This window comes from Nesoenas mayeri, assembly GCF_963082525.1.
Source record: "Nesoenas mayeri genome assembly, chromosome: W".
In the NCBI taxonomy this organism is placed as follows: domain Eukaryota; kingdom Metazoa; phylum Chordata; class Aves; order Columbiformes; family Columbidae; genus Nesoenas; species Nesoenas mayeri.
Window position 1 is genome coordinate 9,521,391 of NC_137553.1, and position 19,593 is coordinate 9,540,983.

At 44.8% G+C, this 19,593-nt stretch overlaps 1 protein-coding gene across 8 annotated transcripts in view; it reads left to right on the forward strand.

The window, feature by feature from the left end:
* Nucleotides 1-1,984: 1,984 nt before the first annotated feature.
* The window catches only part of LOC308051385 (protein ARK2N-like), a 91,340-nt gene continuing 73,731 nt past the window's right edge, over nt 1,985-19,593 (forward strand). For 2 of the 8 annotated variants that reach the window (XM_080361810.1, XM_080361811.1), the window contains exons 1-3: nt 7,229-15,078; nt 15,891-15,972; nt 16,685-16,827. The gene's annotated coding sequence lies outside the window, so the exon portion shown is untranslated. Of the gene's footprint in view, nt 2,006-7,228; nt 15,079-15,890; nt 15,973-16,684; nt 16,828-18,908; nt 18,962-19,593 lie in introns of those variants that run through there. The other 6 variants (XM_080361806.1, XM_080361807.1, XM_080361804.1 and 3 more) reach the window with 6 other exon arrangements.

Consider the following 19,593-nt stretch of genomic DNA (forward strand, 5'->3'; position numbering starts at 1 on the left):
TTAAGTTTATTTCTTTGTTTCAAATCTTGAAGAAATATGTCCTGGGCGTGTGCTTCTGATACAAGACTGCAATCACGATGAGCCAACCTGTGTTAGGGGCGAAAAACAGGAGTGTCGTCGTCTTCCAGTAATATATATGCTGTTGTTCCAGCTCCTTCAGCTACTATTACTCTGTTTTTAACAACCTGGTGTGGGGATAATTGCCCACACAGACTGGAAAGCCGTGGCCTGTGCTTTTCCAGATTGGCCTTCAATTTGATGCTAGGTCTGCGACACCAATAACACTGTTCCAATGCTGTCTCCTCTAGATATAGCACAGGTATTCATTGAAGATTCCTGAAATACAAGAACATGAGAATCTGATATTAGCCAAGGATGTAACATAAGAGGAGAAGTCAGGGTACAAAACCATACAGCATTCTCTGGAGTTATTATATGAATTTTTGCATCTAAATCAATAGGTTGTGGTCCCACTTCACAATCCATTGGTGTGAATAATTCCATTTCCCCTGTAGTTAGTCCTGACACTGTATCCACAGCAATGTATACATATTGCCACCCCCTAGACAGGGGCAGGGGGCCCATATAATCAACCTGATAGGTATTGAAGGCCCACTGACCCTGTTTTATCTTTCCCCATGGCCTACATAATGCCATTAAATGTAACTGTGGCAGTTGCACATATCCCTGATGAGATCTGGAGCCTTCAATAGGGCAGCTGATGACTCTTTAGCACCTTTTGTGCCCTACTGTGCCTGTCCCCATGTACACACCTAGGATGGTGCTGACAGTCATGTCCTCCCATACCTCAGGGCAGGGTGACTTCACCTCCCCCCTGGCTGGGGGGGGCAGGAGGGGTGGAACCCTCAGTTAATTGACAGAGTAGCCAACAAAGGAGGCACCCAGAGAAGCTGAGAAGCTTCTGGACCATGTTGTAATGACCACAGCCACATCTGACCAGACTATAAAATGGGGTCCCTGCCAAAGGCCCCTTTGAGTGGTCTTCTCGGAGCAGTGGGTCTGGGAACTGGAGCCCTCCCCTTAGACTGGGACACTGTCTGAGGAAACTTCCTGGGATTGAGAGCACCTCACCTCCTCCTGTGGTGAGTGGTAATTTTTCTCTACTGGATATATCCTTGAATGAGCCCTTGCCTAACCCAGGCAAGTGATCATTTCTTCTGCATACCCTTGAGTGCGAGACCTCTAGTTTTGTTTCTTGTGAGTGTATGCATGCATGTTGTAAATCCTCATTATTCTTATGTTGTCGTACCCCAATAATCTCCGAATCCATATTTTATGTTGTCAGAGTGCTAAATAATTGTATAAAGCCTGTTTCTAGTCAGTTTATTGTCTATACTTTTCTAGTTAGAATAAAGTCTGTTTAGAAACTTGTTATCTGCCTAAAATTGACTTTGAGGTGCTTCCATGACATTTTAAATTGGCGTAGTCAGCAGGATATCAGAAATGGAGGCATTATTATGGGGGTACAGCTGTAATAATCCTTGTGCACCGACCTGCACACATTGGGTGGAAGTGAAGTGGTTTGGTCCCACAGTGACCGTAGCCACATGTGCTGTCGTTCCTTGTGTTGTTGTCTGTGCTGTTGTTTGCGCTGTTCTGTTAGCCTACTTAAAGCAAGCATGGGACCAGTGAAAATGCTATAACCATTTGGAGAGGCATGACTCTGAAAAACTACTGGAAATAGATTGTTTGAAAGCAGAGTTAAAGTGAGAGAGAGAGAGAGTGCGTTTGTTAGAACAAAGGATTAAGCTCGTTATGAAACAAAAAAATAAACTTAACAGCAGAGTCAATTATACTGTTAAGTGGCATTCTTTATTTTATCAGTGCTGGGGAACACTGGGGATCATCCTTCATAAGTGCTCCAACGACTAGATGCTCTTGTGTTGCTTATATTCACAGAATTATTACATATTCATGATGCGCGGAAACAACTTTACAACCTATAAAATCATAAAACTTTACAGCTCACAAAGTTATAAAGCAGGTATGTTTATTTCGACGTTGGGCGCAAGGGGGATCGTTCCACCATTCATGCGCAACTTCTAACAATATGAGGTGTGTTTAAATACAGTAAAGCATTACATATTCATAATGACCCCAGGAACTATACATATTCATAACCTTTCCCCGCTTCTTATTAAAATGAGTCCCAGGTAATCATTTCCATAGTCTCCTCCTTGACCCTGCCCTGTTGCACCTGCTCAGTGCCATCTGGTGGTCTTGAGGAGGGGTCTTTAGGGGTCTTTGGATGAAGGATCCTTCAGCTTCGTCACAGTGAACTTTTTACCTTTGGCTCATTATGTTGAATTGACTGGAACCCAAGCTGCCAAGTCGATTGAAACCAGACTGGTTCCCTCCTTTTGCTGTAAATCTTCATTATCTCGTCTTCTCAAGTTTACAGCTAGGTGCCTTAAGTTTACATCTAGGTGCTGTAAAACTTCTTACCTTGTCATTTGACGAGGTTCTGTTTTTTCTTAACATAATTGGTTACATAAAGCTCTAAAATAGGCACCCTTAAAGTGTTAGTTAGTTAGTTAGTTCCCTCTATCATTCATTACAATTTTTTGGAAATTTTTAACATAGAATACATCCGTACCAAGAAATAATTTATGAATTTATAATTGATTAGTTTCTTACTTACAATACATCTATTAATTATTAGTTAAATATAAGCTAAGCACTCTGCTTCTAAACAATGTATCACTTAATCTTCTGTCTCCCTCTTGTCATGCAGAAGGATCTAAAACTTGAAAAATATCCCCTAATTTTGCAGGTGGTTAGAAAGCATTTATCTCATGTCAGTTGGTTAATGATGGGTACGTATTTTGTAACTTAATCACAGCATACATTAATTTAGCAGCTTCTCTTCAGTTAACTCGAGCAAAATCCCCCCCGGTGTTTCCCAAATCCAGAAATTAATTGCAGGCATGGACCCCAAGGACTGGGATGGGGATATCTGAGGAGGTTCTGAAAACAGTGTTGATGAATAGGAGGTGGAGACAAAGGATGTACAACCTCTTATTAAATCTGAGAGATGTACAAGTCCACAGGGTGGAAACCCCCATACTGCCATCCATACCACTCTGTGGACAGGGCCCGAGCTCAGTGACTTGCTAGTTACATTTTCATGCAAGCCAGGCAAAACAGAAATTGAATATCTTTGATATGTTTCACTTACAGGGGGTGATCAGATATTACTGAGTGATGAGAAAGCTGTGGGCTTTTGGGGACCTGGTCTTTTTTTAGGTGATGGTCCAGATGGTGATCAGTCCATAACATCTCATGTGGCTTACTGGTCTGGTGGTGTTGATCCCAAGGAATGTGGGAAGCCCATCACCATTAGGATAAGAGGCTTGTCAGAGATGGTTGAGGGCCACGTATGAGAAAGGTCAGCAAGGACTCCCCATGGCTGTGCTGGTAAATCCCATCCACCTTCGGCCACTTATCAGAGGGCTGCTGGACGCTTTAAAGATACATGTCCAGTCCCTCAGGGAGAGAATTCAGGAGGCTATAAACCATAACAAGCAAAACCCCCGAAATCAGCCTGCACATATATTAACCTGGGCTGAGTCGCGGGGTGGAAGCTGCTTGTAGTTTGCCACTGGGCTGCTGCAGTTTAAAACTGCACTCCACATTACCTCCTGCCAAGTGCAGCAAAATTGTCAATAACCACTGGGGAGTTATAGAAGCCCCGAAATCAGAGCATTTTGCCCTGACAATGACTCTATGGCTAACAAAGGAAAAGGACCAGTGGGCCAGCCTGTCATAGTGAAACTACCTTCGATTGGTATTGTGCCCATGACCCTAGAAAAACCTAGAGGATTATATGCTTGGGAGGCCAGATAAAAGCAAACTGGTCTTGCATTGAGGTGGCAGGTGCGGTGAGGGGTGGGCACAGTGTTGACGGTGGAGCTGGGAGGGGTTGCCTTTTCTGCATAAACAATAAATTTTGCCATCAACATCTATTTCTAATTGTGGGATACTAGCTTGTACAAGATCATTCTACATTTGTTTCCTTATCACCTGTCCTGTAACTCCTGTCGGTTTTGTCGGCTTTCCTTTATCCACCACCCAAACAGAGGGTTCTGAAATTACAGCCCAAATTCCCCTCAAGGTACATGCTAGAGTGCCTACATTACCCATAGCATTTGTCACTGCTGGTATAGTCACAGGTTTCAGTGAGGCAGGCACTCCTCTCAAAAGCTGAATTTTAATACTTCTCATCACTGCTACCCTGTCCAGATTGGATCCCATAATGAACGCATAAGCAATCTCCATCTGCCACAGTAAATCAATACCCTTCTGCATTGTACACCAATTTCCAAGGAACACCACCAATTCAACAAGTTCAGCATATGCTGTTAAAACTGCTGCACACAACCATTGATATAATGTAGGTGCAATAATACCTCACCTGTCAGGACCTCTGACATTTTGCAGCTGAGCATATCCTCATTGTATCTGATCATCATTGGCTATAGGGCTTAATAAATATTTTGCATCTGCTAAAAAAGGGATTGATGCAGCTCCACTATCCCGAGCTCACAAAATTCATGCCAGTATTCCTTTCCCACTCTTCTGCTGAGAGATCTCTAAAAATTCCCTTAACTCTTTCCAAACGTAAGCAAGCATGATCTGCCCCCCCTCATCTGCTCGTTCCTGCTGCCGCATCATTTGTATGGGGGGTTGTGCTCCCACCACCTCCCTGCCATTTAAGTCAGGATTAAATTCAAACTCAGTATCTGAGTCTGAGGATTCACTCCAAATATTAATATTTCCATCCCATTCCTCAGGATTCCAAGATTGTTTTGTGGTGAGAGCACGAACCCAAGAACTCAAAAACTCACTTTTTCCATGCTTATCTCTCTGTTTCTTAGCAATACACACTACCAACTGGTTTACATTATCTTGCAGTTCATAGAACCCCTCTGCTTGAACAGTAATTACTTCTTGTGCGATCCCAACCTCTTTTTCCAATTCTCTTATTTTACTCCGTTATGCAACAACTTCATGATCAAGATCTCTAAGACTGGTAACTAATAACCATCCCGATCTCCCCACTAACTTGCGAGAAGAATCCAATGCCATTTTCCACAGCAACATGCAAGTAGAACAGCTATTTCAATTGTCTGGAGGATAATCACCACTCCCTCTTCCATCTCAGGACATACCTCCGGCAGAGCCAATTTATCTGGGAAAGTGGCCACAGGGGCCCAGCACTCTATATTAGGTCATCCCAGAATGCACAGAGTCACCAGCATGGCCTCCCCAGTCCCTGACTTTTTTGAATGGCTGTTTATAGTGACTGCCGACCACACCAAATGTGTGAGCCAACACAGGTAGATCTCAAAAACAACCAGAGGCCATAGATGCAATGCAAAAAGCAAATTTATATTTGTGGAATCTCCAAAACAGCACTTAAGCTCCCAGGCAGAGGTCACACAAGCAGAGACACAGGTGCTGCAGAATTCAGCCCTTGGTGAAGATCAATGAGCCTGCTCATTTTGGCCTGTATATAGGGATTCACGCAGGTGCAGTTTACCACACTGCTTTGATCTTTCCCTGCAAGAATCTCAAGGATGTATGATAAGGTGCCTTTACACCTTTTTTCACAGGTCTGTTATCTAAACACAGAGGTTCTACTTGTGATTTATGTTTTTCTACACCCCAGCTGCAATTGCTTAAGCATATTTACAATTATCCTCCTCACCATTCTTTCACCATTCTTGTGCTTTTCCCACATAGCCAGTCACAATGGGGTGCTTTTGCAAATCTCTCCCAGTTAGGCTCATTTCAGCCTCTACTACAGTCAGCTCCTGGGATCCCCCAGTCACTCCAGAAATACTGATGGATTTTGTTCCTTTGTAGTTTGATGGGATTATTGTGCACTGAGCACCAGTGTCTACCAAGACTCTATGCTCCTGGGGGTCTGTTGTACCAGGCCATCGTATCTGCACAGTCCAGTAAACTCTGTTGTCCCTTTCCTCCACCTGGCTGGAGGCAGGGCCCCTATAATAGTTATCAATGAATGGATTTGTGTTATGCACCTTCTGTGGGTACAAATTCGAAGTGCCTTCAAGAGGATCAGAATCTCTTCTACCCCTTCTGGAAACTGGAGCAGACATTTTCCTAGGAGTTTTTCTTTTTAACCTATGCACCCGTTCCTGAAGTGCTGAGGTAGGTTTTCCATCCCACCTCCATGATCATGCAGGGAAAACCATGGTGTGCTTCTTTTTGTGTACTTTTTCTGTCCTCTCTCTTGAGATCAGAAATGTGTGAGAATGACAGGACATGCAGTTCCAGCTAAAGGGCTTTGGACAGGTTATTTAGAAGTATGCTTTTTATGAGTGTAAGAAGTGATAGCCCAGGCCAGTGAGAATGATATCTGGAAAACAGCCCCCGTATGTATAATGTGTGAATGTTGGGCCTGGGCATGTGGATGAGTGGGTCAGAATGCCACCCACAAGATATGCATGGGAACGTGTCTGAAAACAGACACCAGATGACTGTGGTGTGTTTGGAATAACATTTTTGAAAAAGCATCCTGTCTAACCTCTTGGTCCAGTCCTGTATCTGTAAACCTATAAATTGAGAACTGTTAATAAAAGTCAGCTCAGCCTGGCTCAGCTCTGCTCTGCCCTTCCTGGCTCTGCTCTCGCTGCTGGCAAGAACTCTCTGTCTGTGCATTTTTGTCTGTGTCTGTATGCAATGTTCTCATCACCGCAAATGGTGCCCTGTGTGAGTGTCCAACCCCTGTGAAGCTCTTCATCGAGCAGAGTGTGTGTGGCGACCACCACACAATCTGATGGGTGAATAAATTTTTGTAGCCACACAATCCCTGGGTGTAAAAGGGAAAGCAGTCCTTGTTGAATGAGTGAGCTGCAGGATTGCATTAGTAATAGAACAAGCTGCTTCCCCTGTACATAAGCTATATCTGTGAGTTTTACAGTACATATTACGTGCTTCTGTGTATTGCCTTTCTGAAAATCAAGCAGCTTGTCAGGAATGTGAGTTCATTGTTTTACTGGTTGTTGTTACAGTTGTTTCTTTGTGGTATTGATTGTGTAAGTGTACTGTAAACCTTCTTCCTCCTTCTCCCACTCACTCCAAGCTGCTCTGTGCTTCCCCCTCCCCCCCCCCCCTTTTCATGTTTTATACTTACGAGATGGGGTTGGGAATATCTGTTTTCAGTCTTGTTCCCAAGAAATAAGTACTGGGAGGTGTTTTAAAACATAGAAAACTACTTGGAAATATGAGGAAGGAGGATCTTGTGAAATATTGTAATCAGTGGTGGCTGCTATGTAAGTCAGATGATTGGGAAAAGTGGCTGGAGAATAGAACCTTTAAGTATAACACTTTGTTGCAATTAATGTTGTTTTTAAAGTGAGAAGAGCAAGACCAAAATTAATCTCTGCAAGAGATCATTAAATCATTGCAGACCATTTTACAGGCAGAACGGTTTGAACTACAACAAGCTGAGAGAGAATTAGCTGATAACAAACAAGTCACAGAAAACTTGCAGAACAGTCTGCAAGATGCTTTTCACTATTAACCTGTTTTCTTTGTAGGTATCTGTTTAAACATATTACAGTTTCAGTAAGTCTTTGCCTGTTATATGGTATGGTAAGTTCACAGACTGCTCAATCATGAGAATCCGTTGACTCAAAAATGTGCATTTTGTGATTATACAGAAGACCGTGACTAATTTAGTTTTTTACTGCGTGAAAGTGATGATAAGATTTTGTGTGTGATAACTGTTACTTTTCTTTCTGGTGTACTAGCTTTATTCCAGCATCCAGACTTGCGCAACTCTATAATAGACTGTCACCTTGGCGTACTAAATTGGGCTCTTTTGTGTGCACACTGGATAAAGAATCCTGTTTTTGTGATAACAGCTGTAGCACCCCAGATGAGACACTAATAAAAGCCTTGCCCAGCCCAGCTTACTAAAAAACAGCAGGGAGGCAGGTGCCAATTGGGCTCCAGCGTGCACTGACATATTTTGTCAGGGAGACCCAGCGGCACCTCTACCTGCCTGAGCAGTAAGCGGCCCAAAGGTGCAATGCAAAAATCAAGATATTGTCTTGAATAAGTGTAACTATGATCCATTTGCATATTTGAACTTGGTATTTGGTTTGCATATCTGAGCTCAGTATTTTAGTTTGCATATTTATATTTGGTACCAAAAGAATTTTGTTTGGGGAGGTAACTACAAAATGGGAACTGGTTCTGCTACTAAAGTACCACCTTGCTCCCCCTTAGGATGTATCCTTACACATTAGAGTAACTTTGTGGGGGAATCCTCTGATAAAAGAATGTTTGAAGCGATATTGTATTCACTTGTGGTTTGAATGTGGGATTCTGGGTTATAGTGCTGTGTTGCAGTTGGTGTTGTTCTGCAGAACTTTGGAAAAAAAGGGATGAAGTACTCTTATTGTTATCTAATAATTTTGAGACCAGAAAAGAATTTAAGTTGTTAAACTCTGATTCGCATTGAATTTATGTGCTAGTTGGAGGTATGGGAAAGAAAACTAAATGCTATGATGGATGTGAACTTGGAAGAAGTCGTATTTAAAAGTTGCTATAATATTAACTGATTTGGATCTAGGAAAATGAAAATAATAGATTGATGTTTAATATGGTGTTTATTGATATCTGTAAGAAATTGCAGCAGGTAAATGGGGCTGAGGAATGTAACTACTGCTCAGCTAATTGGAATTGCATATAAAGTGTATTATAGCTATGTGAGAGACGATGGCTCTCAGCATATCGTTTGAGTGTGTGTGAAAGATGGTGGTCCTTAACACACGGCATAAGTGTGGAAGGCTGAGATATTGTGAATTATTTGTCTCAAAGCTTGCTTGCTAAAATAATATGCTTAAGGCCTGATTGTTACAGAAAAATGCTTGCTCACGCTGCTTGCTTAATTGAGCCCGCTGTAAAGGCCTAAATACAGTGAATTAAAGTGCAAAATGCATGATCACCGTGAATTGCTAAAACTCAAAGACTGCTTGAAGCTTATGTAAGCCTAAGTGAAGTTCCAGTGATATCAGCCACCAACATCTGCGACTAGGCCTGCAGTGTGCTCAGGCAACGCCCACCACCAACTGCCATAAAATGACCAAGTTATGACTTACAAGTGTGGCCATCCACCACCAGGACCAAAACCTGTCACCTGGGACCGGCAGACCTGAGACCTGAGCACTGCTGGCACCTACCAGGACTGGACTCTGATACTGGAACCTGGACTCTGCTACTGGCACAACCTGAGAACTGCAAACTGCCAGCACTACCAAGGCCTGAAACCTGAGAGCTGCCCCATAGGAGACCACGGCTGGATCCCTGGCAGTGACTATCTCTTGCTTATCTTCTCACATGCTTGCTTAACTTTCCTCCTAATTTCTCCCCCTCTTTTTCTTTGTTGCTCTAGCTTTAGGTGTGAAAATGAAATAGATTTACTGTGTCTTTAGGCATAAAAATAAAATAATATTGTTTTAGCGGCATCTGACCTCGTTTGTGTCTTACTCTCACTCTTGGAATCATTTTTGAACCTTCCTGAGTCTGAAATTGGACCAGAACTCGACATTTTTTATTGGTGCCACGGACAGGATTCCTTGAAGTGAGAGTACCGCATTTTTTCTGTTCTTTTTAACCCATAGTTTACTTATCTCTGTGTGCCTCTCAGGGAAGTTAGGGGCAAAATTTTGTAGTACTTACGTGTTGCCTCCCTAGACAGTTGCCCCTTGTATGCTTATTTGTCATTTACTCATACGTGTGAACGTCTCGGTGGAAGTTAGGGGTAATACTTTGTAGTATGTTTGGGTTTTGTGTGTTGCCTCTCCAGGATGATTACCCCGCTAATTGAGCATGGACAACAATGAGCATACCTGCCCTACAGGAAAAGGCGCATTATATAATATTTGAAAAAACATAATGCCTGCCCTTCAGTATCAGGTGCAGACTGGGCACAGAAAAACTGGTATAATTTGCAAAGTGTAGCAGACCAAATCAGCACTTTACAAAATGATGCAAGATTTTGGTCCAGGAAAAAATTATTTGTGCTGTATTGGATGCTAGCTTAGTTGCCACTGTGGAAGCTCAGGATCTACAGTGCACAGCAGAATCCCAAATTATACAGTCTTTGCAAGACCAAATTCAAAGTTTGAAAGAACAATTGGAAAATAGAAAGACTCAAATGATTCATTTAAAATCTGTTTTAAGGAGGCAGCTCCTCATGGGCGAGGACAGCCCTCCACTCCCTAAAAGGGAGACTGAATTTCCTAATAATGAACTGGAGGAAGCAAAATTAAGATTGGACAAACTGGATGTCCCTGCCTGTTTTCTATGACCTTTAATCAAAACTGAATTTCAGTTTGAGAACAGTGAGGATGAATGTCCCCAAGTTATTACCAAAGAGGTTCTGTACATGGTTACAGAACTATCTAAGTTGAAAAAAGACTTTAGCTGCACTCTAAAAGAAACTGAGACAGAATACGTTTGGAGAGTCTCACTGACTGGGGGTGATCAGATATTATTAAATGAAAAGGAGGCTGAAGGTTATTGGGGACCAGGAGTGTTTTTAATGACTGGCAACTGCCATGCACCCTGGTCTTTAATGCAAAGAGCTGCTTATTGGGCAGGAGGTCTAAATCCTCTGGAAAGAGGAGATCCTCTTGCTATTGTGGGGACAGGCAATCAATTGGTTGAAAACGTACAAAAAGCAGCATGTTTGCAAATTATGTATGGTCAGGAACTCAAATTTAAACAAGAGTCCCCAATGATGAAACCGGTCAACCCAGAACAAATGACTCCACGAAACTGGACCGGGACCCCATAGGCTAAAATGAAATGGAAAAATAAAAGAGCAAAATATCCCAAGCCTGTGCTGTACAGCTTGAACATAAATTTCAGGCCTGTGTCAAGTTGCAAGATAAATTCAGCTCATTGTAACTGAGGAGTCTGCCAGGGCCAGGAAGCTCCCATTTGGCACCAGCAATTACACCACCTGCGTGGCCTTGACTGTATCTAAACTGCAGCAAGGAGAAAAGAGAAAGAGAGAAAGAGAGAAAGAGAGAAAAAGAGAGAAAGAGAGAGAGAAAAAGCTGGCTGCCTGCTGCTAAAGTGGTGAAAGGGGGCTTTATTCCCCCCTGCCACAGCGATGTTACTGCTGGAGAACTGTAATACTGAATGAAGGAGTCTGAGGGTAAAATTTAAAGGCATCTCCAGCAGATCCGTAGTTCTAATGAAACTGGGAAATTAAACCAAAAATCTTTTAATAGACTTATTCTGTAGTAACTAGTTGTAAGAGACTTCTTAGTAAATTCATTGTGCTTGAGGTCATGAGAGAGAAAGCGAGACCGTTTTTTGAAACCAATGGAATGCCAAATTTGGAACAAAGTTTTAAGAGATGAATTCTTGTATTTGCCAGAAAGCCCTATACCTCTTCACAGAATCGACTGGGTTGGAAAAGACCTCAGAGATCATCAAGTCCAACCCTTGGTCCAACTCCAGTCCATTTACTAGATCATGGCACTAAGTGCCATGTCCAATCTCAGTTTAAAAACCTCCAGGGACGGTGAGTCCACCACCTCCCTGGGCAGGCCATTCCAATGCCTGATCACTCTCTCCATAAAGAATTTCTTTCTAATATCCAGCCTAAATTTCCCCTGGCAGAGTTTAAGCCCATGCCCCCTTGTCCTACTGCTAACTGCCTGGGAGAAGAGATCAATCCCCACCTGGCTATAACTTCCCTTCAGGTAGTTATAGAGAGTGATGAGGTCACCTCTAAGCCTCCTCTTCTCCAGACTAAACAACCCCAGCTCCCTCAGCCTCTCCCCATAGGTCTTGTGCTCAAGTCCCTTCACCAGTCTTGTTGCTCTTCTCTGGACTCGCTCCAGCACTTCAATGTCTTTCCTGAACTGAGGGGCCCAGAACTGAACACAATACTCCAGGGATCACTTCCCTTGTCCTGCTGACCACGCTATTTTTGATACAGGACAGGATACCATTGGCCTTCTTGGCCACCTGGGCACACTGTTGGCTCGTGTTGAGCTTCCTGTCAATTAGTACCCCCAGGTCCCTTTCTGCCTGACTGCTCTCCAGCCACTCTGTGCCCAGCCTGTAGCTCTGCAGGGGGTTGTTGTGGCCAAAGTGCAGGACCCGGCACTTGGCCTTGTTGAACTTCATCCCATTGGAATCAGCCCATTTTTCCAGTCTATCCAGATCTCTTTGCAGAGCCCTCCTGCCTTCCAGCAGGTCGACACTCCCTCCCAGCTTGGTGTCATCAGCAAATTTGCTGATGATGGTCTCAATCCCCTCATCTAAATCGTCAATAAAGATGTTAAACAGGACTGGACTCAACACTCACCCCTGGGGGACACCACTAGTGACTGGCCGCCATCTAGATGCAGCCTCATTCACCAGCATTCTCTGGGCCCGGCCCTCCAGCCAGTTCTTAACCCAGCGTAGAGTGCACTTGTCCAAGCCACGGGCTACCAGCTTTTGCAGGAGTATATTATGGGAGACAGTGTCAAAGGCTTTGCTGAAGTCTAGATAGACCACGTCTACAGCTTTCCCCTCATCCACCGGGTGGGTCACCTGATCATAAAAAGAGATCAGGTTGGTCAGACAGGACCTGCCCCTCCTAAACCCATGCTGGCTGTCACTCTTATCAGTCCAGAGCACAGTGTCCGAAAAACATGCAGTTACTTAGAAGGTACTTAGAAGAACTTAGCTGAAAGGAAAATTCACTAAAAAAGAACTGGTCTTGTTTTTAACAAAACCAGGACAGTGTAACACCATTAAAATGGAATGATAGTGTTTATGAGTGGACTCAAGTGAAACATCTCCAGAGAACATTCTCAGCTAATGTGCAAGGCCTGGTTCAGGATTTAGCCAGTGCCCTGCAAAAACAATTGCGTGATTTGCAAGAATTAACACTGCAAGACATAATGGCTAAAATTATCTAATAGCCTAAAGTGGTTAGACCCAAAAACATGGTTTTCAGGCCTCAATCTGCATATATGGGTTTTTGTGGGAATTGGATGTGCTTGTGTAATATTTTTTCTTGTAGTCCTCCAAATCATCTGGAGAATGATACAGAATGTAAAGGAGAAAAAAGCCAGGGTCCTTGCTGCACTCACTGTGAACTCAATGTTCAAAAACAAAAAAGGGGAAGATGTGGGAATGGCAGGATGTGAGGTTCCAGCTAAAGGGCCTTGGACAGGTTATACAGAAGTATGTTTTTTATGAGTGTAAGGACTGATAGCCCAGACCAGTGAGAAGGACATCTCAGGCCAGAAAACCACCCCCATATGTATGATGTGTGAATGTTGGGCCTGGGCATGTGAATGAGTGGGTCATTGTCAAGGTTTGATTCCAGGGTGACAATAAACCGTGGCAGATGCTTTGTTAACCCCCTCTCCTCTCCAGCCCCCTTAGCCCCCCCCTCCATACTAAGTACAGGTGATAGGAGGGCAAAGAGAGACAAAGAGAGAGAGAGTTGAAAAAAGTGAAAAATGTTTTACTAATGCTACTAATAAAATAGAGAAAATAATACAAAATATACAAAACCAATCTTGAATTCCCCGGCAAAATCCAGCACTGCTCCAGCAGCAGCAGAGCAAGCACCCGGAAGTCCTAGGTTGGACTCTGCAGCAAATCGGAACTGGATTCAAGGATGCAAGGTCTGTCACTAGGTCCCAGATTTGCAGGGATAACTCGCAGGGTTCTCCCCAGATGTCGGCCATAGTCAAAGAGGAGAAAAAAGGGATGAGGCCCTCGTGATCTCCAACTTTTATATGGCATATCTTGTGAATGGGATGGAATACTTGGTCAGTTTTAGCCTTTTAGTCACCTGTTCAGTTCACTCCTCCTTGCCCCTCTCACTTACGGGATGTGCATCCTTATCAGCAACCTTGCATTCCATTTCCATTTCTATGTCTACCAAAACATGTATCCAACTTCAGAAAAGTGCAGTTACTTAGAAGACTTTAGCTGAAAGGAAAATTCACTAAAAGAGAAACTGGTCTTGTTTTTAACAAAACCAGGACAGTCATAATGCTGCCCACAAGATATGCATGGGAACGTGACTGAAAACAGTCACAACATGAGTGTGGTGTGTTTGGAATAACATTTTTTGAAAAAAATCCTGTCTAACCTCTTGATCCAGGGCTGTATCTGTAAACCTATAAATGAAGAACTGTTAATAAAAGAGGGCTCAGCCTGGCTCAGCTCTGCTCTGCTCTGTCTGGCTCTGCTCTCGCTGCCAAAAAGAACTCTGTGTCTGTGCATCTCTGTCTGCATCTGTATGCTTTCTTCTCATCACCGCAGCATTACTCCAGCAGCTGCAGGGCAGGCACCTGGAAATCCTGGGCTGGACTCAGCAGTAAACTGGAACTGGATTCGGGGATGCAGGGCCTAGAACTAGGCCTAGGATTGCAGGCAGAACTGGTAGGGTCCTCTTCAGATGCCAGCCATGGTCGAAGAGAGCGAGACCCTCATGATCTCCCATGATGTATGGGATGGAATGCTTAATTGGTCAATTTTGGTCACCTGTTCCATCTGCCCCTCCTTGAAAATACGCCCCTCTCACTTACGGGACGTGCAAAATTTATCAGTAACCTTGGCTGCCATAGCAATAAGTCTAAACTTGGGCCTCTTCTGCATACCATCGCTACCTTTATCAGCTCCAGAGTGAACAGTGCAGCCAAATTCAGAAAAGTGCAGTTACTCAGAAGAACTTAGCTGAAAGGTAAATTCACTGAAAGAGGTCTTGTTTTTAAAAAAACTAGGACAGTCAGAATTTTTTTTATTTTCTTTCATAATGCCTCTAGCCTGCTGATTCCTTCAGTTGTGGATATTTGAGTTCCTTACCATTTATCACTCTTTTTGGAAATGCAAGGCAGATGCTCATCACCCTTGCATCTTTATGCTTTTTTGTATGCCATCAAAAACTGCATTGCCTGTTCCTCACTGCCATGTCCTAACATCTGTGCAAGAACATGCCATCCTCCAGGTGTCTTTCAGGAGTTGTGCGTCCAATGCACATCCTTCCCTGTAAATACAGTTTATGGATTATTTTCCCAGAAGTAGCCTGCGAGGTTGCCGAGTTTGATTTTAGTTGGTGGGAGGGCATGGCTCAAAACACATAGGAAATCAGAGCAGACTCTGGATTGGAGCTCCCAGCAGCCCCACACAGGGCAAGTTTTATCTTAAGTACAGATTTTATTAGCGCCCTGCTTGTTCCCTCTTATGGTGACATTGCCAATATTGGATGTACCAACAAGGCTGGTGCTCTTGCAAAGGAAATTTTGTATATGTTTGGTTAGAAATATCTTGCAAAGTACTGTTTTAAAAGAGAATCACGAATTCCTGAATACATAGCTCTACTTGTACCTCATTCTCTCATTCTTATTTCTCCTCAGTGTGATAAATTCTCCTGAGGTAGTATGTGATGTCTGTTGTTGTTTCCCAAGTCCATGTACGTGATTTGGGTGGTGATGGGGGTAGATGCATACACATGTTTCTGTACTATTGTCAACCCTATAACTGATGTGCCACAAACAGTGGCTGTGAAGGAGCTGGATCCTCCAAGGGTGCCTCTGCTCTACAATGCATGTTTAACACTTGAATTTACCAGGCGTTTATAGCCCCTGATCAGAATTTAGGGACTATACTGAAAAGATTGCTGCCACATGTTTTCAAATTGCAGAGCACTACCTACAATGTATTGTGCAGTTGTGCAGCATATATACACCAGGGCTGCATAGCTAAATACTCTGATTAAGAAACATCAGAATGTTTAATGTATGCATTATAATGTCGCCCTAATTGCACACTCTCCACACCTAATTGCTTCCCCCACCTAGCCCCTAGGTCTCTGATCTCAGTGCAGAGGCAGTATCACGAGGATCAGCGTTGGAGGAAGAACGAGGACTGGCCAAGAGACTGGTGAGAGACGTTTGCAGTGCTGGGCTCCTGCCACCTTTGCCTGCTTCTCTCCTGAGCTCTGCCCTCCTCATCACCTGGCCCCTGTGCTGGGGGAAGACGTTTATTTCTTCTGGTTTCCTTCTGCTTCCTCCTCTGCTCTTTTCCTCCTGTGAGTCGGCTCCAACTGCTGTGCTTAGTTTGCACACTTCTGTTTCGCTGCTGGTAAACTAAAGAAAGCAGTTAGCCGTTAGCCCACAGTCAGGTCTCCCTCCTGGCTGATTTACCAGCTATCGGCTGCCTCAGCTTTCCTCTGTGGTGGTGACTCACAGCTGCAGCCGGTGTGAACTGGCTGTGGCAGTGGCTGCTTTGCCGCTCTGCCCCTCACGCGGAGTTGGCTGCTCGCACCTCCTCCTTGCCTCACCGCCATGGGCACAGACACATCGACGTGCCAGAGTCTGGCCGAGGCCAGGTGGCAGGCGATACCTTACAGGGGCCTCACTGGGTCTGGGACTGTTCGGGGGTTTTGGGGGGTGCTCTCTAGGGGGAGAAAGGGGGTATGTGTCACAGGGGGGCACGCCAGTCCTCACAAGGCGCCGCGAGGGCGGGGGCAGAGGAGAGGGAGGGGCGGGACCGGGAGGCTCCGCCCCTGGCGCAGCTTTGCGCCGCGGGAGGGCGCAGGTGGGAGCGGTGGCTAGTGGTTGTTCTGTGCGGTGGTTGTCTGTTCCGGCGGAAGGAGGAAGTGACGTCGCTCAGCGGAGCCCCGCGGCTTCCAGTAACGTTTTCTCTGGTGTCGGGGGTATAGCGCGGTGTTGTTGTTGTCCATGCTCCAGTTGCTGCCTCCTGGGGGAGAGGCCAGGAAGGGCCCTCGTCGTTCAGGTGAGTGGGGCCGGCGCGGCTGGGGCTCACCCGCCTTGTCGCAGCCGCGGGGGCGCCGGGCCCGTTGCCGTTAGCCCCGCTGCGCGCAGGCGGGAGGCGGCAGGGCGCCACGGAGGAACGGGTGCAGGCCTCATGTCCTCCTCCCCCCGTGGCTGGTGGGCACGGCTCCGCGGCGCTTCGGGGGCCTGGTCTCATCAGGGCTGGAGGGGTGGGCCCGCCAGCGTCGGGCATCCTCCGCGCCGGCCGAGGGGTTTTAGGAAGACGTGAGTACCTTTCTGTGTTCACTGCCACGGTAGGGGGTGACCTCCATCACGGCCCCACACGGTGCCTAGAACGCAGGAGTCCAGCCTAGCCGCTGCTTTTTTGTCCTGACCTTGCCAGGAATTAGCAGATAAAAGCTTTGTCACAGCTCCTGGAAGCAACTTGTGCCACTTGGTGTTTCCTGGGACTTCTGTTGTGTGTTGTGGGATTGTATTAGCTGTTTGGAGAAAACACCTTTGAAAAATAAGGCGTGTAACTGCTCCAGTTTTACAGTTGTCTTTTTTTATTTTTACCTTGGATGATATGGGAATATATATTTTATGTGGAAAAAAAGTTCAAGTTTTTCATTGCTTGTCTAACCTGAGTTCCCCTTGGGCTCCTAGCATCTAATGGGTTACAGATGTAACTTTGAGTGACACAGCAATCTGAGGAGAATATAAAATTTAACTGGGCTACTTATTTTTTTTAAAAAGGCAATCTGAGTAGACTTACCACAAAATCACAGAATGTTAGGGATTGGAAAGGACCTTGAAAGATCATCTAGTCCAATCCCCCTGCCAGAGCAGGAACACCCAGATGAGGTTACACAGGAAGGCATCCAGGCAGGTTTTGAATGTCTGCAAAGAAGGAGACTCCACAACCCCCTGGGCAGCCTGTTCCAGTGCTCTGTCACCCTCAGTGAGAAGAAGTTTCTTCTCAAATTTAAATGGAACCTCCTGTGTTCCAGTTTGTTTCTATTGCCCCTTGTCTTATCATTGGTTGTCACCGAGAAGAGCCTGACTCCAACCTTGTTACGCTCACCCTTTATATATTTATAAACATTAATGAGGTTACCCCTCAGTCTCCTCCAAGCTAAAGAGACCCAGCTCCCTCAGCCTTTCCTCATAAGGGAGATGCTCCACTCCCTTAATCACCTTTGTGGCTCTGCGCTGGATTCTCTCAAGTGGTTCTCTGTCCTTGAACTGAGGGGCCCAGAACTGGACACAATATTCCAGATGTGGTCTCACCAGGGCAGAGTAGAGGGGAAGGAGGACCTCTCTTGATCTACTAACAACTCCCCACTCCCCTTCTAATACACCCCAGGATGCCATTTGCCTTCCTGGCCACAAGGGCACAGTGCTGTCTCATGGTCATCCTGCTGTCCACCAGGACCCCCAGGTCCTTTATCCCTACACTGCTCTCTAATAGGTCATTCCCCAACTTATACTGGAACCTGGGGTTGTTCCTACCCAGATGCAGGACTCTACACTTTCCCTTGTTAAATTTCATTAGGTTATTCCCCGCCCAACTCTCCAGCCTGTCCATGTCCCGCTGGATGGCAGCACAGCCTTCTGGCGTGTCAGCCACTCCTCCCACTTTGGTGTCATCAGCAAACTTGCTGATAGTACACTCTATTCCCTCGTCCAAATCATTGATAAGTATATTGAATAGTATAGGCCTCAATACTGACCCCTGAGGCACTTCACTAGATACAGGCCTCCAGCTAGACTCCGCCCATTGACCACGACTCTCTGGCTTCTTCCCTTCAGCCAGTTCACAGTCTACCTTGCTACCTGATCGTCCAGACCGCACTTCCTCAGTTTAGCTGTAAGGATGCTGTGGGAGACTGTGTCAAATGCCTTACTGAAGTCAAGGTAGACCACAGTTAATCCCCAGTCCAAAAAATGTATATCTGTATCGTTCTGATATGCTAGTGCCTCTTCCTTTGGTCTCTTCTGTTTCTTTGTTGCCCTCTGTTGCAGAGACAGACGCTGTATCTATGGCATTAGGTCCTGCATTGTGTTTGTCCAACTCATAGTCAGGTTTAATATATTTTGCAGGAAGCCACTTTGGTCCTGTTGGAAGAAGAACACAAGCATACCACCTTCCCCAGGTGATTAACTCTACAGGCCCTTGCTATTGACTGTTGTGCAAGGGATCTTGATACAAAACCGTTGGTCTCTGAGATAGTGACTGGAACACAGAAGTGTTTTTCCACTGCTGGGATAGAGGGGGAGGCATAGTATGATTCAAAACATTTAAAGTACATATTGCATTGTCTAATTGTTCTTGAGGCATCATATTCCCCCTTTTCTGATTAATAACATCTGTTTCAGTGTAGAATGCACTCATTCAATGATAGCCTGTCCAGTGGGAGAATGTGGAATACCTGTGACATGTGAACCACCCCATTGCTGTAAAAAATATTGCATGGGATCTCGCAGTGTATCCAGGACTATTGTCAGTTTTAATCTGTTGTGGCACGTATATGACAGATGGGTCATGGCCTATTCAGACCTGAATCCACTCTCTGTGTTTTTTGATCAGAGTAACAATCAATTCTAGAAGCTGAGTAATAGTTTTATGGAAAGAATTGGGAAAAAAAAGAATCCATTCCAAGTATATCAGTCTTTTAGCATTCTCATCATATTTTCCTACAATAGCCACAGGTTGTTTCTGTGTTGTAACTATGAATAGACAAATCTGCAAGTCCAATAGAATGCGGTCAGCCTGTAAGGTTGTCAT